The sequence below is a fragment of the Ruditapes philippinarum genome, unplaced genomic scaffold (genome assembly GCF_026571515.1).
Source record: "Ruditapes philippinarum isolate M1 unplaced genomic scaffold, ASM2657151v2 ctg2224_1_1_1_1, whole genome shotgun sequence".
Taxonomy (NCBI): domain Eukaryota; kingdom Metazoa; phylum Mollusca; class Bivalvia; order Venerida; family Veneridae; genus Ruditapes; species Ruditapes philippinarum.
The window spans coordinates 1-12,445 of record NW_026864966.1 but is presented as its reverse complement, the minus strand read 5'-3'; positions in this window follow the sequence as shown (position 1 = coordinate 12,445).

Genomic DNA, 12,445 nt, shown 5'->3' with positions numbered 1-12,445 from the left:
ATTCATGCTGAAACTTCAAGAAACGTCATTTTAGCCTGATTTGAGTACATAAGATCATTTTAATATTTTTGTCATTTTTTTGCCTGAATATCCCTTTAATAGACTTGTCAATCATTCAGTCTTGATGGAACCATTCACAATATTAGGGAAAACTTTAAAATATTCATGTATATGCCAGCTGATCGTGGTCTGCATTGATCCCATGGGTATAGAATATGTTACCGCCAGGTGACTTAGAGTTAAAGCACCGGACCGGAGAGTATTCAAGTAGATTAACTGACCTCTAGTATTGCAAATTAAAAGAAATGTTATTGTAATCTAAGTAAAAACTGCAAATACATCATGTATAATTTGAGACTTGCAACTGATTGTATTCTTTGACATAAAATAAATTATCACATAAAAAGGGACACAGGAGTGTGATAAAGCCATTTAATAAAAAAAGAAAAATTACACTAGTGTAATAACACTTTTAAATGACGTCATTTGCGCTATAATCTTTAACATAAGCATTTAAGCGCGCTTATGTTAGCATAACACTATGGGTGCCTCAATGAAAAATGACTCTTTAACATTCTTATTTTATATATGTGATAAGATTTATAGAATATTATATTTGTGTAGATTCAATACAAAATTTATTGAACTTGTTGAATAAAACAATATTATGCCAGAGGCTCGCATAATCTGATTTAATATAACTCGTTCAATAAATTTAGCATTAAACCTACACAATAAAACACATTAAATTGTATATCTGAAATGCAATTCTTATAGAATGTTTTTTTCCCTAGATTTTTCATTTTACATGTTTCTTAACTACATTGTATTTGTAATTTTGTTGTTGTTTATCATACCTTTTGTTTGTAAATGTTTATATTATGTAAATTGTATATTTGATAGAGGTTCATAGAGAAGACTGGGCATGCCCAACTACGTTGCCTCTTTAAATAAAGTCTTTATTATTATTATTATTATTATTATTATTATTATTATTATTATTACACTCATTTAATATCCTCTATTTAATGTATAGTTGATATTTTTCTGTCAATCAATTACCGATACAGAATTGAAATAAAATCAATACTTTTGCCTATAATCATCAATAAAAGGTTTAGAAATGCTAAAATTAGCAAAGAATATAAATATAAAAATTGGCGCGTCTAAAACTATACCGACCATAACCTTTGTAACTTGATGGATTTTATTTATTTTGGTAATTTACATATTTTTAGCAGTGATAATAACTAGAGCTGGCAGAGGAGACAGCACACTCTATTAAATAAATCCATGTGTAAAGGAAAACAAAACTATGAAAAAAAATTATAATACAAATACATTTTTGTATAGGTATCAAGAAAGCATTTATATGTTCAATATATGTGCATCACATAATTTGCATGACACCATGTCGATAGAAGTTAAACATACATTTCTATGCTCTAACGAAAAAGGCAACAATCTGAGTCATTTTCCCTTCAGTAACTAAAGTGATACAAGCAAGATTTTTTTAAAATAAATCTATGGTTCAAAGAAGAAATTTCTCTTGAAATAAAGATGCTGGAGTTATGAACCTTGTCATATATGTCGGAGTAATGACAAAGAACAATTTTATCAAGTCTAAATTAGATACCATTTATATAACAAAAAGATAATTCTTAGAAATATTTATTAAAAATTAAATCATGTAAATGGAGATAGTTCTGGATTATACAGGAGTTAGAGTTCTTATTTCATAAATTAATGCTTTGATAACAAACATTTTTTTAAATAGAATTAAATCCCTAAATTTGATTCAATTCAAGAAAACAATTTTGAAATTTAATGTGACCTTGACCTTTGGCTCATAAAACAATCGCTTCATCTTCATCTACAGGTCTTAACTAATCTCCATATCAAGATTGATGTTCATAAAAGTTTATTGTGTGGAAACAGTTTTGCCTTCAGACTGACTGAAAGAAAAACCAACCGACCGACAAATGTGATGCAATTAGTCACTTAATGCATTATATCCCCACTTCTTCTAAGGGGGCATAAGTATGTTAATCTACATTATTATACAGTTTATTAGGCTGTCCATCATGAAGATATTTGAAAAGTCTTACCAACAAGGGGAAGTTTTTCAAATACATATCTACAAATTGATCTTTCATCACACAATGCTCTATGTAAAATGTCATGGGAGATTCTGCACAACAAAGAATCGGAAATTTTGATCCATTAGGCCACTGAAACGAGAAATAACACCTATTGTATAAATTGTGAATGTTTGAAACGTAAGTTATTACAGGCGGCAAAATACTGACGCGTGTAGATTTAATTGTGACATCATCACTAAAACTATTGCATTCTTGAATAAATGTTATATGTTTTCTGGTAAATAGGTATCAAAATACCGTTAGTAATATGAGGCGGACATGTTTGAAACAATGAACAAGAGGGCCATATTGGCCCTGAAAATGCTCACCTGCAAAAAGAAACTTTCCATGACAAGGATCAAGTTTTATTATTGTAAACTATGAACAAAAGCAGATACAAAATCTAAATCTTAAACTGATGTATCAAAGTTTATATTTGTATCTGAAATAATGCATGTGTATAAACATTAGTTTTTTTTATATATACATATAAAGAAAATAAATGACCCTCAACCCGGGCGAGGCCAATTTTGACCCCAGGGCTTTTATTTGAACAAACTTGGCAAACTCTCATTAGAAAATGTTTCATGCTTAATATCTAAGCTCGAACACCTTGGGATTTTTAATAGAAGATTTTTTAGCTCGACCTTTTTTTCGAAAAAAAAGTAGAGGTATTGTTATAGTCCACAAACTTGTACCTGGATCATAACTTTTTTATTTCTTGGTGTATTTTCTTCATACTTTGCCACAACAACCCCTGGGACAAGACCTTTCAGTAGACCACACTAACTTTGACCTTCATCCATAAAAGACCTTGACCTTCACGGTTAAAAGTCCAAATTTTACTTGTTTATGCTGTTATTGGCTGTAACTTTGTTATTTTTGAATGGATTGTCTTCAAGCTTGAACATAATAATCTTCAAGGATATCCCTTTAAAAAAATACCAGACAGATCTTGACCTTCACTCATAAATGACCTTGACTTTGAAGGTCAAATTATTGAAATTTTCATTTTTTTGGCTATTATTGGCTGTAATTTTGTTATTTTTGAATGGATTGTCTTCAAACTTGAACATAATAATCTTCAAGGATAACCCTTAAAAATAACCAGACAGATCTTGAACTTTACCACATTACTCAACCACGTGACTCTACCACGTGTATCTATTTATATAATTTTCTATTCATAGAATTGTGTGTTTCTATTTATAGAATTGCATGTTTCTATTTATAGAATTTTCTATTTATAGAATTGCGTGTTTCTATTTATACATATAATTTAGTATATTTATATATACAAAATATATAGACTTATGTGACAAGACAGACCGATTAATTTTATAAAAAGGAAACGTTAAGATTTTGTTCAAACATTTCTTTGTTTGCTATTAGAGAAAGTAAAACGTTGAGCGTTGCCCCCGCCCGGAGATGTTAAGTTTTTCAATTATAATACACATTTATTTGAACAAACTTTAATGACACTGATTAGACGATGTTTTATGCTTAATATCTATCTGGGTTTTTTAAAAGAAGATTTTTTAAGTTGGTACTATACACTTATAAGAATTATCAATGAACCCTGGGGCGGGGCCTAAATTCAACGAATAATGGTGGGTTTTGTCGAAATACCGGTTTGGCGAACTTAATTTATGAAGAGGTGCGAAAGTGGTTTCGTCAACCTTATGTTATATAGTAATTAAAGGCAAGTAGACATGGTTCATATATATAAAGTTTTTTTTTATCGTCAATATTTTGTTATAAATTTTAAATCATTGTTCGTTTTTTCAGGTTTTACTTATATACATGTATATATTTCTATGATAAGATCTTTTGTATTGTGTAATGCTTTAAGGTAAATATTACCTTTTAATAATACTTAAGAAAATAATAAATGATAGGTTTAAATTTTCAATATCTTGTCTTAAATTGCATGAAAATTTGTGATAAACCACGATAGCTGGCGTGCCCAATATACAACAGATATTGTTTGCACTATATAAATTAAGTTCGCCGAAAGCTCTAACTGTTTTATCATATAAATATAAGATCAGTTTGCCGAACCGGTTGTTCACGAAACCACTCTCACCCAATTCAACCCAAATGCTTTTATGTGAACAAACTTGGTAGACACCAATTAGAAGATGCTCCATGCTAAATATCTTTGGGTTTTATAAAAGATCATTTTTTAAGTTTTTACTATACACCATAGAGGGAAAAACAATGACCCCCACCCTAATTTTGACCCCAGGGCTTTTATTTGAACAAACTTGGTAGACACTTAGTAGAAGATGTTCCATGCTTAGTATCTTAAAGTCTTTTGGCAAATCAATGCATCCCAGGGGCAGGGCCAATTTTAACCCCAGGACTTTTATTTGAACAAACTTGGTAGAAACCAATAAGAAGATGTTTCATACTAAATATCATAGCTCTAGCCCTTGGGCTTTTTTAAAGAACATTTTTAAGATTTTTCTTTCGGTTGCCATGGCAATCAGAGTTCTGCATGGAATTAAATTCATTGGTCAATTTTTAAGCGTGACTACTAAATTAACATTCCTGTGAAGTTTGGATGAAATTCGCTCACCAGTTATAATGACGTCTAAGATGTTGTTTTAAGTAAAAGTTTACAAACGGACGGATGCCGGACAAAAAAAACCCATCACAAATGGTGACCACTTTGTCACTTTGTGACACTAGTGAGCTAAAAATAAAATTCTGACTTTTACATCGCAAACACACAAATAATTAAACAACTCAGGCACTCCAAAAATGTCCAAGGATTAAGACATGTCATTTAGTAACAAGAGCTGTCGTTAAAAATTGACAGCATGCTTGATTATTCTCAGTGCTTTGTTGTAAAAGAGCCTTGATAATAAAAAAAAAAATAAGGTTTACAAAAAGTACATTTTTTCAAATCCATGTTACAGGTAGCATGAATACAGGTAGAGACCTTGGAGAGTGACCTCAACTATGCTCTCAAACAAGTGTAAAAAGTTTCACTTAAAGTCCTTCGCAAACATTTATGTATATTAAAAGTCAAAAAGAGGCAAAAGTCTGTCAAAATGCTAAATATAGTTACCTCCTCCTGTCTACATAATGGGGGCATGATGGTGAATAAGTGTGCAAAGCCATATATCAATACACTTTGAAATTATTTGTGGTGGTATGCAACCTTAAACATAAATTCTGAGTCAAAAAAGGGGCATAATTCTGTCAAAATGCTTGATGGAGTTACCTCCTCCTGTCTGCAGGTTTGGTCATGATGGTAATTAAGTGTGCAAAGTAATAAAGCCATATGTCAATGGACTTTGAAAATATTTGAGGTGGTATGCAAACTTAAGCATACATTCTAAGTCAAAAAGGGGCATAATTCTGTCAAAAAGCTTGATTGAGTTACCTCCTCCTGTCTACATGTTGGGGTCATGATGGTAAATAAGTGTGCTTAGTAATAAAGCCATATGTCAATGGACTTTGAATATATTGGGGGTTATACGCAAAGTAAAGCATAAATTCTAAGTCAAAAAGGGCCTAATTCTGTCAAAATGCTTAATAGTGTTACCTCCACATGTCTACATGTTAAGGGGCATGATGGTGAATAAGTGTGCTAAGTAATAAAGCCATATGTAAATGGACTTTGAATATATTGAAGGTGTTATGCAAACTGAAGCATAAATTCCAAGTCGAAAAAGGTGCATAATTCTGTCAAAATGCTTAATAGAGTAACCTCCACCTGTCTATAGATTGGGGGTGGGGAGGGTCGTGATGGTTATTAAGTGTGCAAAGAAACAAAACCATATGTCAATGGACTTTGAAAATATTTGAGGTGGTACGCAAACTTAAGCATAGGCATAACTCTGTCAAAAAGCTCGATAGAGTTACTTCCTCCTGTCTACATGTTGGGGTCATGATGGTGAATAAGTGTGCTAAGTAATAAAGCCATATGTCAATTGACTTTGAAGGTATTTGGGGTTGTACGCAAACTAAAGCATAAATTCTAAGTCGAAAAAGGGGCATAATTATGTCAAAATGCTTAATGGAGTTACCTCCACCTGTCTACATGTTTTGTGCATGATAGTGAATAAGTGTGCTAAGTAATAAAGCCATATGTCAATGGACTTTGAATATATTGGGAGTGTTAAGCAAACTAAAGCATAAATTCTTAGTCAAAAAGGGGCATAATTCTGTCAAAAAGCTTGACAGAGTTACCTCCTCCTGACTTCATGTTGGGGGCATGATGGTGAATAAGTGTGGTAAGTAATAAAGCCATATGTCAATGGACTTTGAATATATTGGGGGTGGTACGCAAACTAAAGCATAAATTCTAAGTCGAAAAAGGGGGATAATTCTGTCAAAATACTTAATAGAGTTACCTCCACCTGTCTACAGATTTGGGGGGGGGGGGGGGTGGTGATGATAGTGAATAAGTGTACAGAGTAACAAAGCTATATGTCAATGGACTTTGAACATATTAGAGATGGTAATTATTTATTAATTGTTAATATTATTTACGTGTCTTCATTAACTAAGTTAATGTAAAGTTTTATTTTAACTATAAAATAAAAAAATTATGGAAAAATATTAAAAGCAGAATCTTTTTTTTAATTATATATTAATTTTTTATTTAATTTGAATAAAATCTTATTACATAATTCAATTATAATAATATATTTCAATACTTAGGTGTGTTAAATGAAATTATATAAAAAAATAAAAAAATCAATATAAAATCTCTAACCTGTAAAATATTTCCGAATCCTAATTCCAAGTTATCCATTAAGTTCCCGTTAAAAAACGTCCTTGAATTATTTCTCCTCTTAAAATTGTTTTTATTTGTTTATTTATAAACAACTGTCACTTAATAAAACTTTAAACGGAAATAAATGTTTGTAAATTGAATGACCAAACTATACAGTACATGTATAACGTAGAAGAAACCGCCATTTTGCTTTTTTGTGTCCATTTTTAAATTGTTTTCATTTAAAATTATTGAAGTCATTTCATCAGTTTATCTTACAATGTTTTTCCTTTGTTTATTCTTTACTTGGTTTTATTGTTTTGAACACAATCTCCCCCACAATTTTTTTATCACATTTAAAAGTTTTTTGAACTCCAATATTTTTCTTTAAAATGATCATATTCTGGGGTTTGGCAATGGCGAAATCTTTACTGAAACAAATGGGGGGCAGTTTTTCCCCAGAAAGGTAAAAAGGGTTTGAAAATTTCCTTCAGACTTTTTCTATCCCCCACAACCAACGTTCAATTTAACAGGAAAAATTTGACGGGTAAAAAATGAACTTTAAATCGGGAAATTGTTTGCCCTTCTAACTTTAAATTTTAACAAATGAGGTGTTGTTTTTTTAATTTGGGGTACCCTTCCCAGGAAAGGGATAAAAAAGCCGTAACTTTTGGGGATAGATTTAAAAATTTTGAAAACAAGCCCAAAAATTCTAAATTCTCTTACAATCATGGCGGGCATGTTTTTACATTTTTAACTCACTCAAATGTTAACTCTTTTATTGATTTTTGAACCGGAGATAAAATTGAAAAATGTTTCCAGTATTTTGTGAGATAACGCGAAGCATCCAATACATAAAGTATTGTATGTTTTGTACTTCGCGCTAAATTTTTTTTACTCAGATTTTCTTCATGATCTGTAACATTGTACCAAATAAACAAAGTAACGCACTGTAAACTGGGAAACAATATCCGGGTTATCTCAGCCTCCTTCGGCCTGCTGTCACCCTCATAGTAAGTTTCTGTATATGGACTGAGACTGTGAGAGAGTATAAAAATCTATAATTTTATCGTAAAAGCTGCTGGAAGTATTGGTAGATGTATATATAAAAGTGAATTTTTATGTTGGTTTTATTTTGTTTTAAAGAACGTTGTAACTGCTTACTGTACACGATGTGCCGGTCAATGAAGAAATCTTGTAAACATAATTGAATATTTTCACTTTCAGGCATTTCTTGTAAACACAACATGAACATTTCCTGTATGTAATATAATGGATTATTGAAGAACTCGCCACGTTTCCTAGTTCTATAGTCGCGTGTTTCCTCTTCTTTATTTATCACAGACATCAAATCATTTGATATTTCACACATCAGGTCAGCATTCATTCCACTTATAAATTCCCAAATGTTTGACATGTCTAGAATGTCTTGAACATTTCTACATTTTCCTAGAACAGTTTTCTGAGCGTCACTTTGAGAACTAATATATATGGCGGCAAAGAATTCTTGCACTGTTTTGTGGGAAAACGAAACTTTGATAATTTCTTTCATTAAAGTTTTACTTCTACTTTCTGACAGTATTCCTGAGAGAAGATTTAATTTCATGTCGGTGCTTTGCTTATGTTTAATATAATGTTTCTGCAAACCGCTTATCAAAATACTAACGGTTTTCTTGGTTTTGAAAAATAATGTTTGGAAAGTATTTCCCTTGGCTAATATTTTTTATAAGACTGAAAAAATTTTTTTTAAAAAATTTTATAAATTTTTTGAATTTTCGGGAAATTTAACTGGCGGGAAAAATTCACGGGGATGGTTGAATTTCCCGGGGGGTTTTTTTTTGGGACTTTTTTTGGGATAATAGAAAATTCAATGATATTTGTGAAAATTTTTTCTTTGTTTTAAAAATTTTCTATGGGAATGTTGTTGCAAAATAAGAAATTATGAAATGGGGGAAAGGAGTGAATACTTGCTTTGGGGCTCTAGGCGAGGGTCCCCAAATACAAAAATTAAATTTCTGCCCTTTTACTTTTTCAGTATTTATCGTAAACGGACCCCGGGTCATTTTTCTTTAGTTTTTTCTTCTAGTTGCCGCGTAAAATTGCCCCAAATTAAAACCAATTGTACTTTTTTTTTAATTTTGGACTTTTTTTTGAAAAATTTGCAACTCCCAAGTTTCCACGGTGGGGTTTTGTGTTAAATAACACAATTATCAGGTCCGAAATCGATTTTGGGAAATTTTTTCTGAAAACTGCTATACTTCCCCAAAAATTATTTAACAGGGTGAGCCCATTCTTTCCAAGACCGCCCAAAAAATAAGATTTTTCTTTTACGAAAAATTCTTTGGTTTTGCAGAGGTGGGAAAGTTTTTTTAAATAATTTGTTGTTCAATTTTATCTTTAAAATTTTAAAACAGGGGGTAAATCTTTTTTAAAAAAAACCAAAAAAAAAGTTTAAAAGTCAAAAAAACGTTTTTAAACTCGTCGTCTTTAAAACAGGCGTAGTTTTCATCATGGCTATGAGCTTGACACCACATGATTGCAAGATATTTTGAGAAAGCAGTTTTTCCAAAACCTGCATCAGCTGACAGATAAATTTCTTGCTGATCAGCATTTCCGGTTGAAAACAGGTCTTTCAAAGACTTGATCGTTGTTCTCTCTTCTTCATGACAAGTAAGGGATTTCTGTTTTAGGATGACTATATCTGGCATCACGTAGAACCCAGCTAGAGGTGTCTCTATTTCTTCAAGAAGCGGTGAGAGAGGTATTGAACTACATCTTTTTCTGTAGAATTTAATCAGGTCGCCTTGAAGTTCTGAAAAGAGATAAGAAAAAAAAGTGTTAATCATTGACAATCTTTCTATAGAATATATGAAATATTGAGGTGTTACTAACTTCAATTTTGCATTGTTAGGAACAAATAATGCATATGACAAATAAGAAGTAGATATGTAATACTATATGCAGATGCTATGTTTAACATTAACAATGCATAATTAAAGCTAAACTTTGTTTTAATAATTGCATAAATTCATATACAAAACGAAGTATTTCCATCGTTATAATTAATACATTGTATGCTTGAAAATAAGCATTTTCCTTCTTCATTCTGAACACAAAGAATTGGTGGGGGAGGGTGTGGACAAGCTAAAGAAGAAAATATTTCTTCTATAGTTCATTGCATGAACAAACACCAAGAACGATATATGTTTAACATGTTTGAACCGTTTTAAAATGATATTTTTATATTAAAAATATGAAAACAAATTTTACATTAAAAATATGAAAACAAATAGTTATCACGGAGGGGAAATAAGAAGGGGGGAATTTTTACTCGAAACAGGAAATAATTCCTCCTGATTTCTCCATCATTTTAATTTTGCCTAATCGGAATTCCTCGGCTATTATTCATAATCAGACTTAAGACGGACTATTGTTTGATTTCTGCATACTGATTATAAGGTCAAAACACAAGATATATATATACTGTAGATTTTCGGCAAAGTAACTTATGGCATGTGATTACTTTTATTTGTTTCTGTAATAAACATGTAGTTATACTGAACGTCTTAACGCAATGGGGAGTACCACTAGCTGGTTTGTTCTACAATTTTGTAAACACTTGGTCATTTCTATTAAAATACTTAAAAAATAAATAAAGAAAAAAACTATGACAACAGTTATCCACTGGCCAGTGACAGTCGTATACCAGGCAATCACCTTAACAGGATGTGATAACGACTTATATACTGTGACTTTTAAAAAAATATTGATATGAGCCGCGTCACGACAAAACCAACATAATGGGTTTGCGACTAGCATGGGTCCAGACCAGCCTGCGCATCTGCGCAGTCTGATCAGGATCCATGCTGTTCGCTATCAGTTTCTCTACTTGTTATAGGGTTTGTAAGCGAACAGCATGTATCCTGATCAGACTGCGCGGATGCATGCTGGTCGCAAACCCACTATGTTGGTTTTGTCGTGACACGGCTCATATATTCCATATTAATAATCGTTAACTACATGGACTAATAATATCTGTCATATGTTATGGTTTGGACCGGAATATCCGTCCCGAGGTGACCCGCCCATAACCGAGGGACGGATATTCCCATCTGAACCGCAAACATATGTCAGATATTTTTCCTTCCATATTCTACAATATTCCATTATTATTTAAATTCTTTATCTTTATTTCCAACGAAAATTTATATCATTACAGCCGTAACTATTTTCTTACAACAGCGTATGAAATTACAACTTCATTCATAACGGTAAAATGACGTCATCCTAAGCGTGCCATTGTACTCTGGCACACCCCATGCCAGATGAAATTTTCGGAAACGCCAGTCTGCTATGCAAGAAATAACCGAGGTTGGATCGAATATTCAATTTAATCTTATAATGTATTCATATTTAACAGGTCAATAAAATTAGACTATAAAAGTATTTCTACCACGTGATTTTATATGTAAAACACAGTATGAAAGAATACGATGTAAATATTTGACATTAAAAAAAGTCTGTTTCGGTACAATTTTGATTGAAAATGTCTGACAACAATGTTAAAATCAAATTATATAAACATACTGGACTATGTCAACAGGTAGGCATTTTGTACTTTCGATTTCTTAAACCATAATCTTAATAATGCATTGTTTACTTTTATATCTATGAATTTACTTAATTTCGGTAGCCTTATACTTGATATATTGGGAGAGAAAAAAAATTAGTCATCAACTCCCATCATTAAATTGCTATTTACATGCTTAGTTACTTGCTATGTTAGACCAAACTACCATATACATACTATTCTAGAATAATTGATGATGTGTTTTGAAAAAATAATCAAATATTCAATTACCCATTTTAATCACAGGGGGAAGACCCTGTGATCTGACATAAGCCCGGCCCCCTCCCCCCGAAGGCCCTGCTACAACACATAAAAATATCAATAGCAGGGCCTTGGGGGAGGGGGCCGGGCTAATGTCAGACCACAGCATCTTCCCCCTGTGAGCTTTAAATATAAATGAGTGGTAAATATCTTATCGAAACCGTTAATATACAATTATACATGTATAACATCATAAGTCACCAATAATTTGAAATAAAATAAATCAATAAATTGTCGTCTGCTATCACCTCCGTCATAAAATAACATATTGTAAAACCATTTCTTTAAACATTCAAAACATAGAATAAATAAATTTCAAGTAAATCAAAATCTTACCATTTCTATCACTAGTACTATACTTAAGGACAATGAAAACGCACGGTCGGGATAATTGCATTTTAACAAGTAAATTATATCTCTTTTAAATATTTTGTATCTGTTTCATAAAACCGAATGCATTCCGGTCATTTAGATACCAATGTTATGAAAAATGGTTGCATTTTAATGAAGTTATTGCATTATAAAGACAGTAACCGAAAAATAAAAAGTAACACTTTTGTCTAAGATAAGATTACAAAAGAAAAACTTTTTGGTTACTTTATAAAATGAAATTATTTAATTTTTTTCTAAACTGTTAATTATTAACTTGTTTTTCACACCTTTCTAGAATGTTTGACACAA